Here is an 18932-nt window from a genome sequence, read left to right on the forward strand (position 1 = left end):
CATCTGGCTGGGATCAGTTTCCATAAGAGGATCTTGGGATCATGCCCCTCTTCTTTCTTAAAATGTTGGCCTCCCCAGGATCATCCCTGCCTTTCCCATTCAGATGATGAGCCGCATAAAGAATGTTTGTCAAACCTTGGTGAACAGCTGTAGCATTCAAACTGACCCCAATGGCTCGACCTTTTTGATTATTTAATCTGCTTGAAGTACAGGGCACCAAAATAAAGCTGCCTTCTTAATCCGGCCATGGCTTCTGAATTCTGTTGACTTATTAACCATGCTGGGTCACCCCTCGTTGGGTTGGGGGAGCCGGATGGGACCCTCGACCTGGGGGTCAAGCAGCAGAGCCCGCAGAGTGTGTAATATGAGGACAAATTGGCCTGCTAGAGGCTGACACGATTTGCACAGTGCACTTCTTTGGTCATCGAAGGCTTATTCAGCCAACATCTGTGGGGATTAGCTGTGTTGACAGGGTCTTGATGCCCTGAAATTCATAGCCATGGTTTCCTTTAGTGGACATCACAACCTTCCTTCTGGTGCCACAAATACTTCTCAGCTGCTTGCTTGCTTGTTCGCTGCCCCCACAGCCCGCCCATTCCCCAGCCCCCCAGTTGAATTGACCTTTTGGTTAGTGTGACTTTACAAATACTTCTTAATCTTTCTTCATTTCCCTGATGCTGAGGTCCTGTCCCTGCCCTCATTTTTCACATAGGAAACAATAAAGCCGCCCCTGTGAGCATCAGGCGTCAGTCAGCTGTGACTGTTCTCTAATTGAAGCTGCAGGGAACTTTCCCACCGGGGCCTGGAACCGTTTCACTGAATGTGCAAATCCCCTGCCATTTGCTGAGGTGGGGTTTCAATGCCTGAAGCTGCTCTTCTAGATAAAACAAAATGTTCTAACTGTGTGTCACTGTGTGTACGCTTTTATGGAGGCAGCATGAAGCGCAATCCCGGGCTCCAGGAAGTATAATTGAGCCATTGGGTTTGGGCTCTGGAATCAGGTGGGTCCAGAGTCAGTTTGGCTCCACCATCACCAGCTCTCTATCTCCAGGCAAGTGACTTGCCTACCCAGAGCCCCATCTCTGACATGGGGACAACAATAGCCCTTACTTTGCCAGGCCATGCCCAGGATTAAATATGGCAGTACACATCATGGCCCCAAGTGTCTTCATAAGTGTTCACAATTTCCCGTGAGAAACACTTCCAGGACTTGCATGCTGCTAGCATCTGAGGACAACCTGGACTGGTCAGCAGGAGGGATGTCCTGAGGGAGGTCCTGACAGAGGGCCATGGAACCTGGCCCCTCATGCCACTCTGCAGGTACAGAGGAAAGAGGCCCGTTGTGAATGGAAGATGAAAAAATCAAATTTTGATGATTTTCAACAACCTGTACTTTGTGGACTCTTCCATCATTTGGCCAAGCCCCTTCTGACCCCATAGAACCCAGTATATTCATCCTGCCTCTTCCAGAAAGCCCACTTTACCCAACCTGCCATCTTTTGTCCTTCTCTCCAGCATGTTTTTGAGCATCGGAGATACAAAGGGGAAAAGTCAGGTGTAGGTGACAAAGCAAGTCAGGTGATGAAGAGCCACTTAAATCTTAAGAACTCAATGATGTCTTCCCTCCTTCTTTCCAGTCCCTCCTTCCTATCTATCTGTTTCAAGTGCACAGCATTTAATGATAATAATTTCCATTATTAATGGAAATAAATACATAACCATCAATGGCCCCCATTAGCATTCAATCATTAATTCATAACACAACAAACACTTGTGAACTTAACGCTCCCTCTAAGAACTAGAAAGTTAATAATAACTCATATCTACCTGTGTGCCTCTGTCTTTCCCTGGGATCAGAAACATTTTTTTATGAAGGTCAGATAGTAAATATTTTAGACCTAAAGGGCCATCAGTCTCCATTGCAGTTATTGGACTCTGCTGTTATAGTTTGGAAACAGCCAAAGACAATACATAAATCAATGGGTGTGCCTGCATTCCAATAAAACTTTATTTACAAAAACAGGTAGAGGCATAGATGGCCCACAGGCTGTGATCTGCAAACTCTGGTTATCCCATCCTCTGGCCACTGCTCTCACTAGTCCACCGCCCCACCTGTCACCCACCCCCAACTCCCACCACCCAGGCAAACTTATCCACTCTCCTGTTGCCTCATCTATCAAATGAGAGAATTGGGTAAGATGATCTTTAAGGCCTTCTTATGTCCAGAACCTTGTCATTCTGGTCAAAAAGCATGAATGGGATTGAAAGGCACTGTACTTACCAACTTTAAGGGGGCTTGGGCAGAGAATTTAAATACCTCTTTAGGTTATAGTGGAGATATTTAGCTGTGTGTATGAGGCCCAACTGGGATCCAGATATCTTAGACTTGGGGGCCTGAAAAAGATGAATCTATTGACAGCACAATTGGATGTTGGTGGTCAAGACCCTGACAGAGAACCAAAGGCAGTCAAGGACACTTCTGGTTAAAAGCTAAATGAAGAAGCACATTTTCGTGCTGTTTATTCCCTAAAGTTGTGTGGTCCTGGGAAAATCCCAGGCTCTCTGAGCATCAGCATTCTATCTGAGAATGTAGATAATACCTACCTCACCGGAGGCAGGGAGGATCAAGTGATACTTAAGTGCCTAACACATATCTGGTACAGCAAGAGATCCAAAGTGGCATCTTGGCCAGGCATGGTGGCTCATGGCTGTAATCCCAATACTTTGGGAGGCTGAGGCGGGTGGATAAATTGAGGACAGGAGTTCGAGACCAGCCTGGCCAACAAGGTGAAACCCCATCTCTACTAAAATACAAAAATTAGCTGGACATTATGGCGGCCTTCTGTAATTTCAGCTACTCAGGAGGCTGAGGCAGGAGAATCACTTGAACACAGGAGGCAGAGGTTGCAGTGAGCCAAGATCATGCCACTTCACTCCAGCCTGGATGACAGAGTGAGACTCCTTCTCGAAACAAAACAAAAAACAAAGTGGCATCTCCTATTAGCAGGATGGATTTATAGACCTCAAAGAGTCTGAGCTGGCTGCTCCCACCTAAAACACAAATATCCAGGAAACTCGTAGAGAAGCCCCGGAGTTGATGGGTTCCTGGCAACATCTGCTTACTGCCCGGGGGGTTTTTTGGTTCTGGTTTATTCATGCTGACCCCAATTGGGGGTTAAAAGATGGACAATGCACACATGGCCTGCACTGCCCCCTGGGACACTTGGATGTGGAGGCTGATTAATTTATTCCATCTGACCTCAGCCAAGAGAACAAAGGGAGGGTGTGTGATATGCATGCTAATACTGGGCAGTGCCTTCTCTCTCTCCCTCCCTCCCTCCCTCCCGTGGTGAGCAAATCCAAGCGGTGGCAAGACAGCCATGCTTGCAAAAAGGAACCAAGGAGAGATGCTGAATGTCAGCTCAGGCCAGAGCCACTCCCTAAAGAGGAGAACTGTACTATGAGGGGCTCCTGGCCCCAAGACCTACCAGAACCCCAGTTTCCCACATGGGAGCTAGCTGCAGATGCACCCTTAGAGTAAAACTGTGTTTATGATCACACTGAGATTTCAAGAATTTCCAAGCTTCTGAGACATATTCTTTTGCCCTTTTTAAACCAGAATGTTTCTAATATGTTAGTCTATTTACCATTTAATTTCCCTGAAATGACAAATCAATGATTATTAACCCTAAAATAAAATTGACAGTGTCTTGAAATCCAGTATGTAATAGCTCTTTCTCCCAGGCAACCTTATATAGATATTTAAAGAATAAAGGCCAGGCTTAGTGGTTCACGCTAAAATCCTAGCACTTTGGGAGGCTTAGGTGGGTGGATCACTTGAGTCCACGAGTTCAAAGCCAACCTGAGTAACATGGTAAAACTCCATCTCTACCAAAAATACAAAAAATTAGCCAGGCATAGTGGTGAGCACCTATAGTCTGAGCTACTTGGGAGGCTGAGGTAGGGGGATCACCTGAGCCCAGGAGGTGAAAACTGCGGTGAGCCGAGATCACACCAGTACACTAGCCTGGGCAACAGAGTGAGACCCTATCTCAAAAAATAATAATAATAAACAAATAAGAACAATTACAACTAAATATACCCATCTGGGAGAATATTCATAATAAAATGTGAGGCAAAATAAAGCAATTGGAATAGGAAGCATATTGTATAATCCCATTTATATTCAAAAAAGTATTAGAGATGGAGGAATTAACCCTATAAATATGCATTGGTTTGTCTGAAAATGGAATAAGTGGGAAAGGTCAGCCACCAGTCTGATAATGCTGATTACTTGGAGGGGAGACTAAAGAAAAAGAGGGGAAAATAAACATTTTCTGCTTATACTTCTGTATATTCAACTCGCTACAATAAAAATTATGTCTAAGAAGCAAGTAAAGGCACATTTCCTTTACTGGAATATTTGAGATGTCTTATCTTCCAGTGACTAGCTGAATTATCTGTATAAATATAGCATGCCTAGAGTTTGCCTCCTCTCTCATCAAAAGGGTTAGCCCCAGAAGTAACATCTGTCTTTCTCTGCCAAGGGCCTCTATGTGTGATGAGCCCTTATAACAAATATGAGCATTTCTCCCAGTTGTAAGGTCTGCCTTGGTAAAGTCATGGCCAAGTGCTCCTCCATCCCTGTCAACAGGCTCCCCATCCAAACCATGTGGTATGGTGATCTAATGCCGGGGAAAGCAGCCAGGCCTAGTGACAGCTGCAGCCAGGAATAGTGGGGAGGAGGCCCTTGGCACCACAAATCCATGCAGAAATTTCATTTGGTTAGGAAGAAAGTTTGACTTTGGAGGCACATAGATAATAGTGAAAATAGTTTCCTAGGAATTGTGGATGACCAAATGGCACCCAGGTACACAGTTTATACAGAGCTATTTTAAAGTTTTATTATTGTCTTCCATCCCTCCCTCTCTCCCTCCCTCCCTCCCTTCTTCCTGGACCTCTGCCTTTGGATTTACTATCCTATAAGACATATACAAATAAGAAACATAGAAAACTAGGAATATATTTTAAAATGACAATCCTATCAATCACGTATTTAGTGCTTACAATGGGGCACATATGGCTAATAATTTGTATTAAAATTATGCTATTTTAACAAATAACACCGAAATCTCAGTGGTTTAACAGAATAGCTCATTTATTTCTCTTATCACAGTCTAGTTCAGGTTGACAGGGACCTGGGCTCCATGCTGTCATTCAGGAACCCAGGCGTCTTCCATCTTGTGGCTGTGACCTCTTCTTGGCTCTCAGAGCCCTCTCCATCAGTTGGAAAAGGTACTTACCACTTCTGCTCACATTCTGTTAGCCAGAATTAAATCACATGACCATGTCTAACAGCAAGAGATGATGGGAAATGTTGTCTAGCAGCGTGTCTTGGAAGAAGAGGAGGCATAGCTGTTGAAGATCATAGTAGTTTCTGCCTGCACACTTTATTGCATTATCTCACTTTAAAGTAACAAACAACTCACTAGACATTAAGTTTCAAATGACCTCTTTGTTTCCCATACTTTCTTCAAAACCCACATAATAGGTTTATTAAGTAAATGGTGAATGAATGAATTAAGATGTTACTATTATTTTTTTTTTTTTTTGAGACCAAGTCTCACTTTGTCATCCAGGCTGAATTGCAGTGGCCTGGTCTCGGCTTACTGCAACCTCTACCTCCTGAGTTCAAGCAATTCTCCTGCCTCAGCCTCTGGAGTAGCTGGGATTATAGGCACACACCACCATGCCCAGCTAATTATTTTGTATTTTTGGTAGAGACGGGGTTTCGCCATGTTGGTCAGACTGGTCTCTAACTCCTGACCTCAGGTGGTCCACCTGCCTCGACCTCCCAAAGTGCTGGGATAACAGGCGTGAGCCACCGTGCCCATCCAAGATGTTACTATTACTTTTAATATAAATTACAAAACAGGGACAGAGAAGGTAAAAACTTGCCCAAAGTTTCCCACGTATTTGTTGCAAACACATGGATTGTGAGTACCAACGTTTGGTACAACATTAAGGGAACCTATAGTTGTATTTGTTTTATGCCCTAAGGTCATTTTTTATACAACCCGTTGTTTTGACATTAAGATGTCAAATTTAATTGTCTGGAAGCTCTGATTCAGGAGGTGAGGACACAGTTCCCTCTTGCGCCGTTCAGTGGAGAACCGAGGCTACCATATGTTTTCTCTAGTAAGAAAGTGGGGAGGATATGTTCATCTCCTTGTTTTTCTTGCCCTTTTGATAAGGTAAGAATTCAGGTTCAAGGAACGCCTAGGGTTATTCCGTTTACTGCATATGAATATCAGTGGAGTTTGAACTCCCTTTAGCAGGCCTTGAGTTGCCTGATAAAATTAGTAGAGTAGTGGGTTTGATATGTATGCCTCCAGCCTCCCTAAAGCTAAGAAAGACAGTGGCCAAAATGTTTCTTTTCAGCATTCACATGTCCACAGAGCCTAAGACTTAGCCCGGTTCTGTGTGGACTAGAAAAGGCATAACATACTGGTTCCTGGTCTTCATAGAGCTTACCAGTCTGTTTTGTTTTGTTTTTTTGTTTTTGTTTTTAACAGTGTCGCTCTGTTGCCCAGGCTGGAATGCAGTGGTGCTATCATAGCTCACTGCAAGTTGCAACTCACAACCAATGATGTGAGTTCCATCATTGGTACTCACAATCCATGTGTTCGCAACAAATACGTGGGAAACTTTGAGCAAGTTTTTACCTTCTCTGTCCCTGTTTTGTAATTTATATTAAAAGTAATAGTAACGTCTTGGATGGGCACGGTGGCTCACGCCTGTTCAAGCGATTCTCGTGCCTCAGCCTCCCGAGTAGCTGGGATTACAGGCAAGCACCACCATGCCCAGCTGATTTCTGTATTTATTTTTTAGTAGAGACAGGGGTTTCACAATGTTGGCCAGGCTGGTCTCAAACTCCTGACCTCAAGTGATCCACCCGCGTGATCCACCCGTCTTGGCCTCCCAAAGTGCTGGGACTACAGGCATGAGCCGCAGCACCCAAGTCTGGAGGGTGCTATTTAGCAGTTTTCTCATCACCTTGAACCTGTTTTCCATGAGAAGACTGCACATGATTTTGTTTGAACAAGGTAGGATTTCCCTGTCGCTGTCTAACTCTCAGGGAACCAGTTCAGCTATCTAAGTCTACCTCTGGGGTAGACTTGCATTTTGGGGGTTAATCCTCCCTACACTGTCAGGGTTAGAGGAAATACAGACTTCCCATTCCAGTATCTTCCCAATGTCAGCCTTCCAGTGTTCAGTTTTCCTGCACTTGGGACATGTGTGAAGATAAAGATGCATTTCAGATAAGTATGATTAAAGGTAATTAGTGAGCTCATGCGGCTGGTGGAATAAACATAGGCAGATGCTGGTTGACATAAAGTTAATGAAAGAAACAAATGGATCAAGAAACATGGCAGCTTAGGAAGCCTGGCCAAAGCCTCACACTGACATGTTGTTTTACTTAGATCTTTTGATTGGCTACTTTTGTCTGTGCCCCAAGAATATAAATTGGAATCAAATTCATTTTCATGTTTGATTGTTTGCTCATGTTAACACAGAAAATGAGTGTTTTTTGCAGTTCTTGTTGGATTTTTCTTTGCTTTTGTACTTTTACTATAACATGATAGTTCAGTTTCTGTAATAGATTCCAATGCACGTTTCATATTTTTAAATTATAACTTACTGTATGTATATCACGAAGCAATAACAAGTCTGTGTTATGTTTTTTTCTCTTTAAGGTTTGTTCTATATGAGTTCCTTGATATATAGCTTGGAAATACTCTGGAAAACAGTTTGTCTTAAGCAGGACTTAGATTGTAGCCCACATTACACATCCTGAACTTCAGGAATCCCCTTTGTGAGTCCAATCATTTCATTTTAGAACAGTGTTCCTGCTAAACACATGGAATCTGAAGTGAAATCATCTAGGCTCAAATGCTGCCTCCAACATTTACTGGCTGTGTGACCTTGAATGAGTTACTTAACCTCTCTGGTCTTCAACTTTGTCATCTGTGCAAAGGAACTCAGCTTGCAGATTTACAGGAAGGGTTAAACAGTTTTTTTATCACAAGAATCATAGCAAAAAAAAATGCTTTGCACATAGTAATATACATTAGCTAGTATCTTCTATTATTGTGTCTATAGGTATCAACTAGGTACTTAGATTGTATCTGCTTGTACTAATCTGCTTGGCACAAAAACAGGCAAGTTAAATGCAAAGGAGTATTCTGCCTGTGGACAGAGCTCCCCATCTTTTCGTATTATAAAGCCTTTGTATGTGTGCCTAGAATCAAGTGCAATCTCAGTGAATTTGTGCTCTACATATCTCTGCTTGTCATCAAAATCGCTCCACAAAGGAAAGTTGGTTGTTAGTATCATGCAACTACCACTTTCATGTGGGATGTTTGTTAGCAAAATAAAGGTCCTGCCTTGACTTTACTGCAGCCTCCGTTCAGGTTTATAATGGGCAACTTCCCCTTCTGGTGCAATAGTGATGTTCTCATCTTTTCTTTTTATTTCAAAAGTCCCATTTTGGGCTACGTACTGCATGCTCGTGCTGTAATTGTTTAAGGCTTCCCTGTGGACCTTGTCTCTAGTCAGCCTGTCGCTGGTAGGAGGCCCTCTTTCCCATCCTTGCATAATTAGAGAAAGCATGTAGTCATCTCCCCAGGGCTGCTTAGCTTTCATCATGAAGCATGACTATCAGAGTTTTGAGGTTGATAGGAGTGGAAACATTGTGTTCAACAAGCAAGCTCCTTCATGTGTTGTCAACATTTCATTTGTGATTCTAATGAGGGCTGAGGAGAAAATAAACTTCGTGTAAGGCTCTCACTGCTATGGCTGATGTTTATAAGTTCCTATCCATGGCCTCTAGTTGCTCCTACCACGAAGGCATCTGGAAAGACAGCTGAGTGCCGCTGTGTGTGAGGAGGTGCTAAGGTGGTTAGGTTTGCTGAGTGAGAGCAGTACCCGTGTTCACCCCTTAGAGACTGGTGTTTCTCTATTTTTGGTGCTTTCCACTTCTCCTGAAGGTGAAAACACCCTTACTTAAAAATAAGGTGTGCTCAAGGGACTCTCATTCTGGACCCCTTTGTGTGTATTCTTTCTTTATGAAAGAAGTAGCTACTGAGTGTTCCCTACCTACAAAACTCTGTGTTTGGGAGTGTCATGGGCATCAAAATAAGACACAGCTCAATGAATGGACCTACAGTCCAAATGGCCACTACAGTGTAGAAAGGGACAGAAACTCATTATACCGCTATGCAAATACAGTCGTCCCTCAGTATGAGATGGGGATTGGTTCCAGCACCCCCACATATACCAAAATCTGTGCTTGCACCAGTCCTGCAACTGGCCCTGTGGAACCCGCTTATAGGAAACGTCAACCTTCCAAGTATCCAGGTTTCACATTCCGTAAATTATGTATTTTCCAATCTGTGTATTAGTGGACCTGTGCAGTTCAGACTCGTGTTGTGCAAGGGTCAGCTGTATATGAAAAAGTACAGCCATTAAAAGTGCAAGGAAAAAGAGGTACATGGTTCCGTAAGAGAATGCAGTCTGGCAATTCAGCCTGAGAGGTTAGGGCAGGCATCCCCAATGGATGTTATAACCAGGCTGAAATCTGAAGTACGACCCAGAATTTACCGCAGAGAGGGGAAGGGACAAGGGCCATTCCAGGTAAAGACATGGCATGTGTTATGCTGAGAGGCCAGTGAGATGGCACAGCACCTTAGGGGCTAGCAGAAGGCGGACATGGTCACAGCACAGAGGGTGAGGGAGGAGCTTGGGCAAGCAGGTGCTGGAGAAGGGGTGAGAGGCTGGTTGCTGTCCCCCACCTCATCTCTCAGTCACTTTATTATTAATATTGAAAAGCCTTGTCTCACACACACATACACTTTCGCAAGACTACCACTGTCTGCTGTTCAGGTCACGATTAGAGCCCTGAAGTGCACCTTGCGATGTGCTTTGGGAGGCATTGTCATTCAGAGGTAATATTCTTTGGCAGCTCCACCATCTGACCATAACCAGAGAAATGCCTCTTGCTGTTTTCTGTATGCTTCTTGGAGGATGTAGAGAGGATGTTGATTTCACAAGCATTATGAAATCCTCGTACACATTTCTCAGATCCTGAGCTTTGATGTAGAGTTTGCAGTTGTGGGCAAATCCTTTCTGCATGTGTCTAAGGGGCAGCAGAATGGAAGAGTTGCATTCTCATCACATCAGCGCCTGGGCCCAGTGCGGTCAAGGAAGAAGCAGCCCTGCTGGGGCTCCGATGCTGCCTGGATGGGACATAACATTTCCTCCTGTGAGTTTGTGTATATGTTAGTGCAGATGCAAACACTCCAGCAGACCAGAAGTGGCAAATGAGTATTTATGTCCTGCAGCTACCTGCTTTGTGGTCTCATGGCAGACTTGCTCAGCAGCCCATGGGGCCATCCATGGCCTCAGAATCCTTTCTAGTCCAGTGCTTGAAGCAGACAGGATTAGATAGCCAACTGGTGGTACCATGCTAACGTAATCCTAGTTGGTGTTCCTGTGGTATAGATCCTTGCCATTTGCAAGTTTGACTAGCCCAAATGCCCCTAAAGTATATAATACAAAGCCAAGTGTCATTTTGCTGAGGGGAAAATTTTAATCATTCCCTGGGAAGCTATTGACCAAGCCCCTTACTTACCCCACCCCAAATTCTACATCTTGATGTAGACTCAGTGTCCTTTTCCTTGTCCTGTGACCATGGTAATTTTCTACAGTGATAAAATAAGTTTTATTTTTTAAAATGTCTTTCAAGTGAAACACATAATTTGAGAGCACTTGAAAAAGTTGTTATGGTCTGCATTTGCACAGGAAACCCATGGCTTGTGCTAGAAATATGATTCTAGAGAAGTCGGGGTTGAGTTTGGGCACATGGACGATCCCCATTAGTGTGCCATGGGCAGTGGATATGCTGTCCCACCAAAGCTGTCCCAGGAGAGTATGTGCATTGGCCTGCAGAATTGAAGTGCTTAGTCCAAAGGAAGTTGATCTGAAAAGGGTAGCACACATTCGACAGCAAACTGAGACCAAGAGGAGACTGTGATGCTACCTCTCCATTTGGGATAATGAGGCACTGTTATTTAGCAGCTTATTATTTGGTTAGTTTTTCCTCTGTCTAGAAATCCAATTTGTTGGACACAGTGCATCCTTAAATTCCAGAAGGTCTCAGACACAGGGTGCTTTACGTGGAAATGATCATGTTATTTCTCCACCATTGCAAGGTAGGAACTATTATCTTCTACATCTTACTAAAGAGAAAATTGAAATTGATGAGACTGACTCACTTGCCTGAGACTCAATTTCTAAGGGGCAGAGCTGGAACTTGAACCCTCATCTGCCTGACTTCAAAGCCTTTGAACTACTCTGCGTTTTTATCTCATCTTATTCTTCCCAGTCCCTTCCCCTGGCATGTGGAGAAAAACAAAAGAAGGGCCAAGACATTCGCCCTTGTAGGTTTCTGCTGCCCATTTCTTCAGGGGGGCAGGGCCAAAGGGAAGAGGGGAGCCTGCTGTCTGTCTGCTGTGGCCAGGGATTGGGCAAAGTGTGCTGGGGCCAGAGGTGGGGAAAGCAAGGCATGTTGTGCAGAGAGCTAGCAATAATCTGGTCCATCCCCCAGAGCGGAGCTATCAGTCAGATCTGGGACACATTTGTCATGGCTGTTTCCCTATTCAGAAGCCGCCCCTGCAGGCCCACCCTCTCTTCATTGCTGGGCAGGAGGGAGAGAACTCCCTTTGATCTATGGACCAGTAGCAGGAGAAGCATGGCATTTCGTGGGCCTGCTCCTGCCCCTTGGCCCACACGATTGTTTGGACAACCACATGAACAAAAGCCGCTGGGCCATGCTTGCTTTAGAGAATCCAGAGTCTGAAGATAGAGCATGCCCTGTAAGAAAGTGGAAGTGGAAGGACCGCTCCCTTTCCATGCTGGAATTCTAGGTCATAATGCAGAGGACAGGATGTCTCTAGGACTCCCATCTGAGCAGATGAGCATCTCAAAAAGAGGGGCGGAAGATGGAGAAGGTGGAGCTGACCTTACAGCCTTCCCACTGGACAGCTCAAACTTCTGTAATCAGGAAAGAACCACACACTCACCACATTGGTGTCCAGTCTCAGACCACAGCCCCACACTCCCAATAAGAAGCGTTTGCCTGGAGACAGATTAGCTAACTTTTGAGATATGTGCACAGTTTTAAAAGTAAGATGGGTAGCTCTTGGGAGACTGCAACTGTTTTCTACTTATCCTCCTTGAGAAAGGAAGGCTTTCGAGTCAAGTAATTCTGAATAGGGAGCAACTGTCTTCTAAAAATATATTCAACTTCCCTGTAGTATAGTATACTTTGATGTATTAAAATACAGCTCATCCCACTCAAGTTACTGCCTCGGTGCCTAATGCTGTAAAATTAAACTATTCCTCACTGATATTTTATTAAGCTCCACCAACAGTTCAGACACAGACATTTCACAGAGCTTCGGGCCATATGTTTTATTTGCTGTCAGGGTGAACTCTGACACCAGTCCGTAAAGCCCTCCTCTCCCCATGTCTTCATATAATGCAGCATTTTCAAAAACCTTGCTACAGGCTACTCCCAAATTGTCACTATTGGAAGTAAACATCTCTAGTTTTCTGGGTGTGAATGCCCAAAAGGACCAAAAACAAGCTTCCCCCCACAAAAAAAAAGACTGTTGTATGAAAAGTCTTTGTACTCTGGACATTTCCTTTGCATTTATTCTGTGCTTGATATTATTCAGTTTATTTTTGCAGGGGAAGGGGGCTTTTTTTGGTGGAATTTTTCTGAAACCCATATGCAAAAAAGGGTTTATGTTTATGGACAATGAGCTCACCTCCCTAGCATGGAGCCAAAGGTATCTGTACGTTTGCATCTTGAAAAATAAATAGATATAGCCATAAATGCTGATCCTTTTAACAAGACTAACTTTGTCATTTAATAAGGGAGATGATTTCATAGATTTAAAACCAGTTAACACATTTAAAACTTGATAAGACAAGGCAATCCTGGTATGTTTCCTGTTCTCCAGTGATTAAAGCAAATCGAACACTGGACTAGGGGAGGTTTTCCATGGTACGAGTAATGCCGTGAATGTTTCTCCTGGTAATGCAATTAGGAAATATTGGCCCCAGTTAGTGTAACTTAAACAAAACATGTTGTCTTCGTCAAACTTGTTCAAGTTGTTAAACAGGCAAAGCCTTGTCCAAAAAGTAAAAAAACAGGGGCATATAGTGTTTCCATGGAAACTCTGTTAAAATACTGATTTGTGGATATGATCATAATCAACCCCATAATCTAATATGACTGAATTAAATGAAAAAGAATCTCAGTTATGAAGTAAGCCCCCTGTGTGAGAGTATTCTTACACATGCAGAAAACATATGGGTCCTGACGGACGCTATTTTCAAACTTCTTACTGGCCCAGGGATGGGGCTTTAAGTCTCTAGTTTTGTCTGTCGTTTTCTTCCCCTCCATTCATTGTTCATCGTTTTTATAATGCCAGGATTATGTGGGTGAGCAGTAAATAAAATCTTAACGACATTTGGGTTTTTCAATATCTATCATTGCTCCCCTCACAATGCCCCATATTGTTTTCATTGTCTTTTGTGACAAGACAACCCATAATATTTAATGGTTTGTGGGATGTTACAAGTTTAAGTTTTATTAAAGTAATAATTTCTTCCTGCTAATGGGATCTTGGTAGAATCCTAACCGCGGTGGTTCACATGGGAGATTAAGTCAAAGGCTAGGGTGAGTCCCTTGGGTCTGGGGAGAGGCTTCAGGGACGTTCATTGGCCTTCTCCCTGCCACTCAATTGTGCAGCTTTGTGTGCACCTGTCTCAGCTGTAGTAAAAATGGAAACTGCTCGCCATGGGGTAAACTTCAGCCTGGTAAAATGGCAAAGACAGCTGCCTTTCAGTAAACCTACTTGATTTATTTGAAAATCATTCCATCCAGAGATCATCACAAGTGGTATTCTTGGGATCAGTTTCCTTCTTGCAGAAATGTGTCCTCAGTCACGCAGGAACTTCAAATAGGATTTACCAAGCCAGTATTGGCTAGAGCCTGGCAATCCTTTGTACCTTAGCCATGGCATCCCAGAGCATCTGCAGAATGACTTCTGCAACAGGGAAGTGATACAACCGTGTATCTCTGCACAGGTGTGTCAGTGCTTTTCATACCAGTCCATGGTCCCTTGAAGGTCCCAGCATAGCTAAGACTCACCTTCTGGACAGGCAGAGTCAGTCAAAGCTCAAAGATTCAGAGTCTGGCCCAAGAAATAGGGGCTGACCTCTCCCCTGAGTTCTGCCATCCCCTCCCACAGTGGCAGCAGCCTCCACAAGTGCATGCACACCTTCTGATGTGGGCACAGGGAGGAATAAGCAAAGAGGGAAATAGTTTTAGGCCTGAATCTTGGTGCTGGGACCTTGAATGTGATGATTATATGCTCCTCTTAATGCATCTCTATTTCTAAGTAACTCGGTTTTAGAGCGAACTAATATATGAATGCAGTTTCTAAAATTTAAGTCGTGCTAAAGATGTTTTGAAAAGCAAAAAAAAAAAACCAGAAGCCAGGCATAGTGGTTCACGCCTGTAATCCCAGCAATTTGGGAGACTAAGCCAGGAGGATCATTTGAGGACAGGAGTTTGAGACCAGCCCGGGCAGCATAGTGAGGCTCCATCTCTTAAAAAATAAAACATCAGGCCAGGTGCAGTGGCTCACGCATGTAATCCCAGCACTTTGGGAGGCCGAGGCAGGCGGATCATGAGGTCAGAAGATCGAGACCATCCTCGCTAACACGGTGAAACCCTGTCTCCACTAAAAATACAAAAAATTAGCCAGGCTTGGTGGCACACACCTGTAGTCCCAGCTACTCAGGAGGCTGAGGCAGGAGAATCGCTTGAACCCGGGAGGCGGAGGTTGCAGTGAGCTGAGATTGTGCCACTGCACTGCAGCCTAGGTGACAGAGTTACACTCCATCTCAAAAATAATAATAAAATAAAAATTCAAAATTAACCAGGTGTGGTAGTAGGTGCCTGTGGTCCCAGTTACTAGGGAGACTGAGGCAAGAAGATCACTTGAACCCAGGAGTTCGAGGCTACAGTGGACTATGATCATGCCACTTGACTCCAGCCTGGGCAATAGCAACATGCTCTCTCTCTAAAAAGTAAATGAGAATAATAACAGTGTTTTTTAAAAACGAAAACAATCACCCTGATCCATCATTCCCAACCCCTAGTCTCACTTCCTAGAGGCCACCACTTCCAACTCTCTTAGTGTCTCTATTTGTCACTGGCAAGTTAAGATTGCTGTTTTTTAGTTAATTTTAGACATTGTGTATTTACTTCCTTTAAAAATGGTGCTTTGGACTTTTTACACCGGCTCATCCTGCCCTCTCCCTATTCCATTAACGTGGTTGTATGCCCATTTCATTGTTTGTGATTAATTAGTCAGTGAATATATTATTAGGACCATCTATGTACATTCTCTATTGGGTTAATAGCATGGTATGTGTTTTCTTTTTTATGATATTTTTCCCTGGATTAGAAAATCCCCTTGTCTTCTTATGCTTAGTTTTTCTTTCTACCCATCTCAAATTTTTCCCCCATGTATTTAATCAGATATCTCAAATATGTATTATTACTATTTTCTAAATGTTTGGTGTTTCTGCCTATTTCCTCTTGCTTTGGTGAGAACTCCCTCTCTGTGTCATCCTATTTCAGTCCAGACTAATAGCTCTCTAGGTCTGCTGGGCATGCAGGCACCTAATACTTCTCCTCCCTGTTTTTCTCTATAATCTTCCCCTTCCTCCTAAACCCTCATGCCTTCCTTTTTTAACTTAATTTCTCATTTAGGTGATGAACATTTACCAGTAGTTTACTAAGAAAGGGTAGTGAAATTTCCTCCGACCTTGTAACTCTGAAAAGGTCTTGATTCCATGCCTTCATTTCCTAACTAACCATTTGACTGGACATAGAATTCCTGGCTGAAAATCATTTTGAATTTTGAAGGCATTGCTCCGTTTTCTTTTGACTTCCTGTGTTGTTTAGGAAGTCTGGTATCATACCATTTCCACATCCTTTGGTAGGAACAGATTTGCCCAACCTCCACCCTAGAAGCTTTCTGCATGTTCATTATGCCAAGAGGCTGTGAGTTCACTTCATTCATTGTGCTGAGGAGCTACGAACTCTTGCTTTAGAAGTGCGTATCCTTCAGTTCTAGGAAATTTTCTTAGATTACTTTTTAGGTCTTTTTGTTTTATTATCTGCCAGGTTTTCTTTTCCCAAGATATATCTTTCTACTTTTAAATTCATTTGTATATTTTGACTTTTATTTTAAATTTCCTGGAGTATTTATTTATTTATTTATTTGAGACAGAGTCTCGCTGTGTTGCCCAGGCTGGAGTGCAGTGTCGTGATCTCGGCTCAATGCAAGCTCTGCCTCCTGGATTCACGCCATTCTCCTGCCTCAGCCTCCCGAGTAGCTGGGACTACAGGTGCCCGCCACCCTGCTCGGATAATTTTTTTGTGTTTTTAGTAGAGACAGGGTTTCACCATGTTAGCCCGGATGGTCCTGATCTCCTGACCTCGTGACCCACCCTCCTCGGCCTCCCAAAGTGCTGGGATTACAGGCCTGAGCCACTGTACCCAGCCTCCCAGAGTTATTTTTTACAGCAGCCTTTTCTTGTTTCAAAGACACAATAACTTCTTCTATCTCTGAGTATATTGACTGTAGCTAGAGCTGGGTGTATATGTGTGTGTGTGTGTGTGTGTGTGTGTGTGTGTGTGTGTTTGCTGTCTCTGCTGTAACGCTAACTCATTTATTTGTCTGTTAGTTTTTCTTTCTTTTTTCAAGGTTAAGGCTCTCCCCAAATATCTGTAGCCTAGTTCACATTTAAGAGTGAGGCACTAAAATGCAGATTGAAAGTTTCTCCACAAATAGACTTTACTGTTGGGTGAATCAATGAAAACTCAGCCAAACTGGAGAATGGGGAAGATGACAGTAATTCTAGGGCTTGTTTAGGGGATATAAGCTTGTTTGTCAGCATCTGAGAGCTGGTCAGGGAAAGGAAGGTTAGGAATTTCCATCAATTAGCATGCAGGTATTCATTTTCCCAGTTCAGCCCCTCCTCCCTACCTCATCTGAACATTAGCACTTTTTCAGGAATATATAAGTTGGTATCTGTGGCATGTGCAGCAGAATACATGGTGTTGATACCTGCTAGTATTCTGCCCTCCAGTCTGCCTGTGGCAGTGATTAGAATTGCCAGGGGATCTGGCTCTCCGAGCCTTACTCTGTAGTATCTTGGCCTTGAAAGTGGCCAAGTAGGGCCAGTTGTCCCTGTCATCAAATGCCATATCTTTTTTGACCTCTGTCTCCTGTATCCAGCCCAGGCATGTATCTCTTTTTCCCTAGGTGCCTATGAATGTCTCCAGAGCAAGAACAATGTCCTTTGGGTGCCTACCCATAGGAAATACAGACGTTGAGGAGGCCTGGACTTCTTTCCATGCCCTCCCACTTATTAGCACCATAACCTGGGGCAAGTTATGTAAGTTCTTCAAACTTTAGTGTCACTGCCTCTTAGCCCACCCAATGGAATCTCAGGCTTATCTAGTGCAATCACTCCCCATCCCCACCAAGTGCAGGTTTGACATTGGTTCCCTATCACTACCCCATTAGGTGTCTATAGGCACCCTTGCTTTTCTCAAGATTATAGGTGTCCTGGGACATTGTATGTTGGGAGTCAGGCAGGGACCAGGCAGGGTTTGCAGCATGCAGAGAAGTTACTTCTGCCAGGTAGTCAGTGGGCAATACAGCAAAGCTGGGGTAATGCCAGGTGTAGGTAGGGTGGTAGATGGCGGGGGCCATCCTCATTGGAATGAAGGAGGAGGCCTGACCTCTGCCCCAGCTCCTGCTCTTCACAAGAGTTCTTTGCCACACTTATTTGCCCAGCTCCTTCCAAACAGCAGGAAAACAGGTACCCTGTCTCAATGATCACATTTCCTTGGTTCTAAGATGCCATCAGTAGAAGTGGAAGCTTCTAAAGGAATAAAAAGCAGTATGCATTGATGTGCCTGTACTGAAAGCCTCTCAGTTCTGTGGAATTCCACATCAATATCTTAGCCTCTCGTGTTCTTTCCCTGCCCCTCACTTTGCTTGTTAATGCTTACCTCCCACCCCTAGCTTCAGGCTGCAGATTAAAAACCTTTTCTCCCCCGATCCCCAGGACTTGGTTGAGTATCCCCTCCTATACTCCTGTACCATCCTGTACATGTCTTCAGACCACCACAGTGGTTATTGGTTGCATAATATCTGTGTGCCTTCAGAGATTTTAGCCAGGAAACACCTGAGCTGTCGCATCCTTCACTGTGTCCCCAGCACAGAGATCCTCAGTCAGTATTTGTTGGATGAAGAGAATATAGAAAGGGGAAGAAAATGAAAGGAGAGGGGATGTGAGGGCCATTACCAGCAGGAAAGAAGAGAAAGCCTGTTAGGAACAGCCCTTCCAGTGGATAAGAAAAACTAAAAGTTTGACTTAACGAAGAACAAGAGTAGGTTTGCTTTCACCACGGCCTTGTTCCAAAATGCCAAATAATGACAGGAGAACCATCCTTTCATGGGAGCTGGCTGCAAACCTGGGGGGAGCTAGCATTTTGCCCAATCTTGGAAAAGTATGTTGCTTTGCTCTCTTCTCCACTGGATGAAAAGAATCCAGTCCTTTCTTAAACACCCGAAGTCATGGAAGAAATGAAAGGTAAGACATACAACTTTTGAAGTAGATGTGGTTTATAAAAAAAAAAAAAATCATGGGACCATTTAGTCCCTAACTGAGAGTACTCTTAAGGCATGGAGCTGTAGTGTGAATGATCT

At 43.8% G+C, this 18932-nt stretch overlaps 1 protein-coding gene across 2 annotated transcripts in view; it reads left to right on the top strand.

Annotated features, from left to right (window-relative positions):
* Window positions 1-18932, top strand: part of CACNA2D3 (calcium voltage-gated channel auxiliary subunit alpha2delta 3) — a 753656-nt gene that overhangs the window by 607444 nt on the left and 127280 nt on the right. The gene's annotated exons all lie outside the window — the stretch shown is intronic.

The sequence above is a fragment of the Rhinopithecus bieti genome, unplaced genomic scaffold (assembly GCF_001698545.2).
Source record: "Rhinopithecus bieti isolate Rb0 unplaced genomic scaffold, ASM169854v2 scaffold_35730, whole genome shotgun sequence".
NCBI classification, from domain to species: domain Eukaryota; kingdom Metazoa; phylum Chordata; class Mammalia; order Primates; family Cercopithecidae; genus Rhinopithecus; species Rhinopithecus bieti.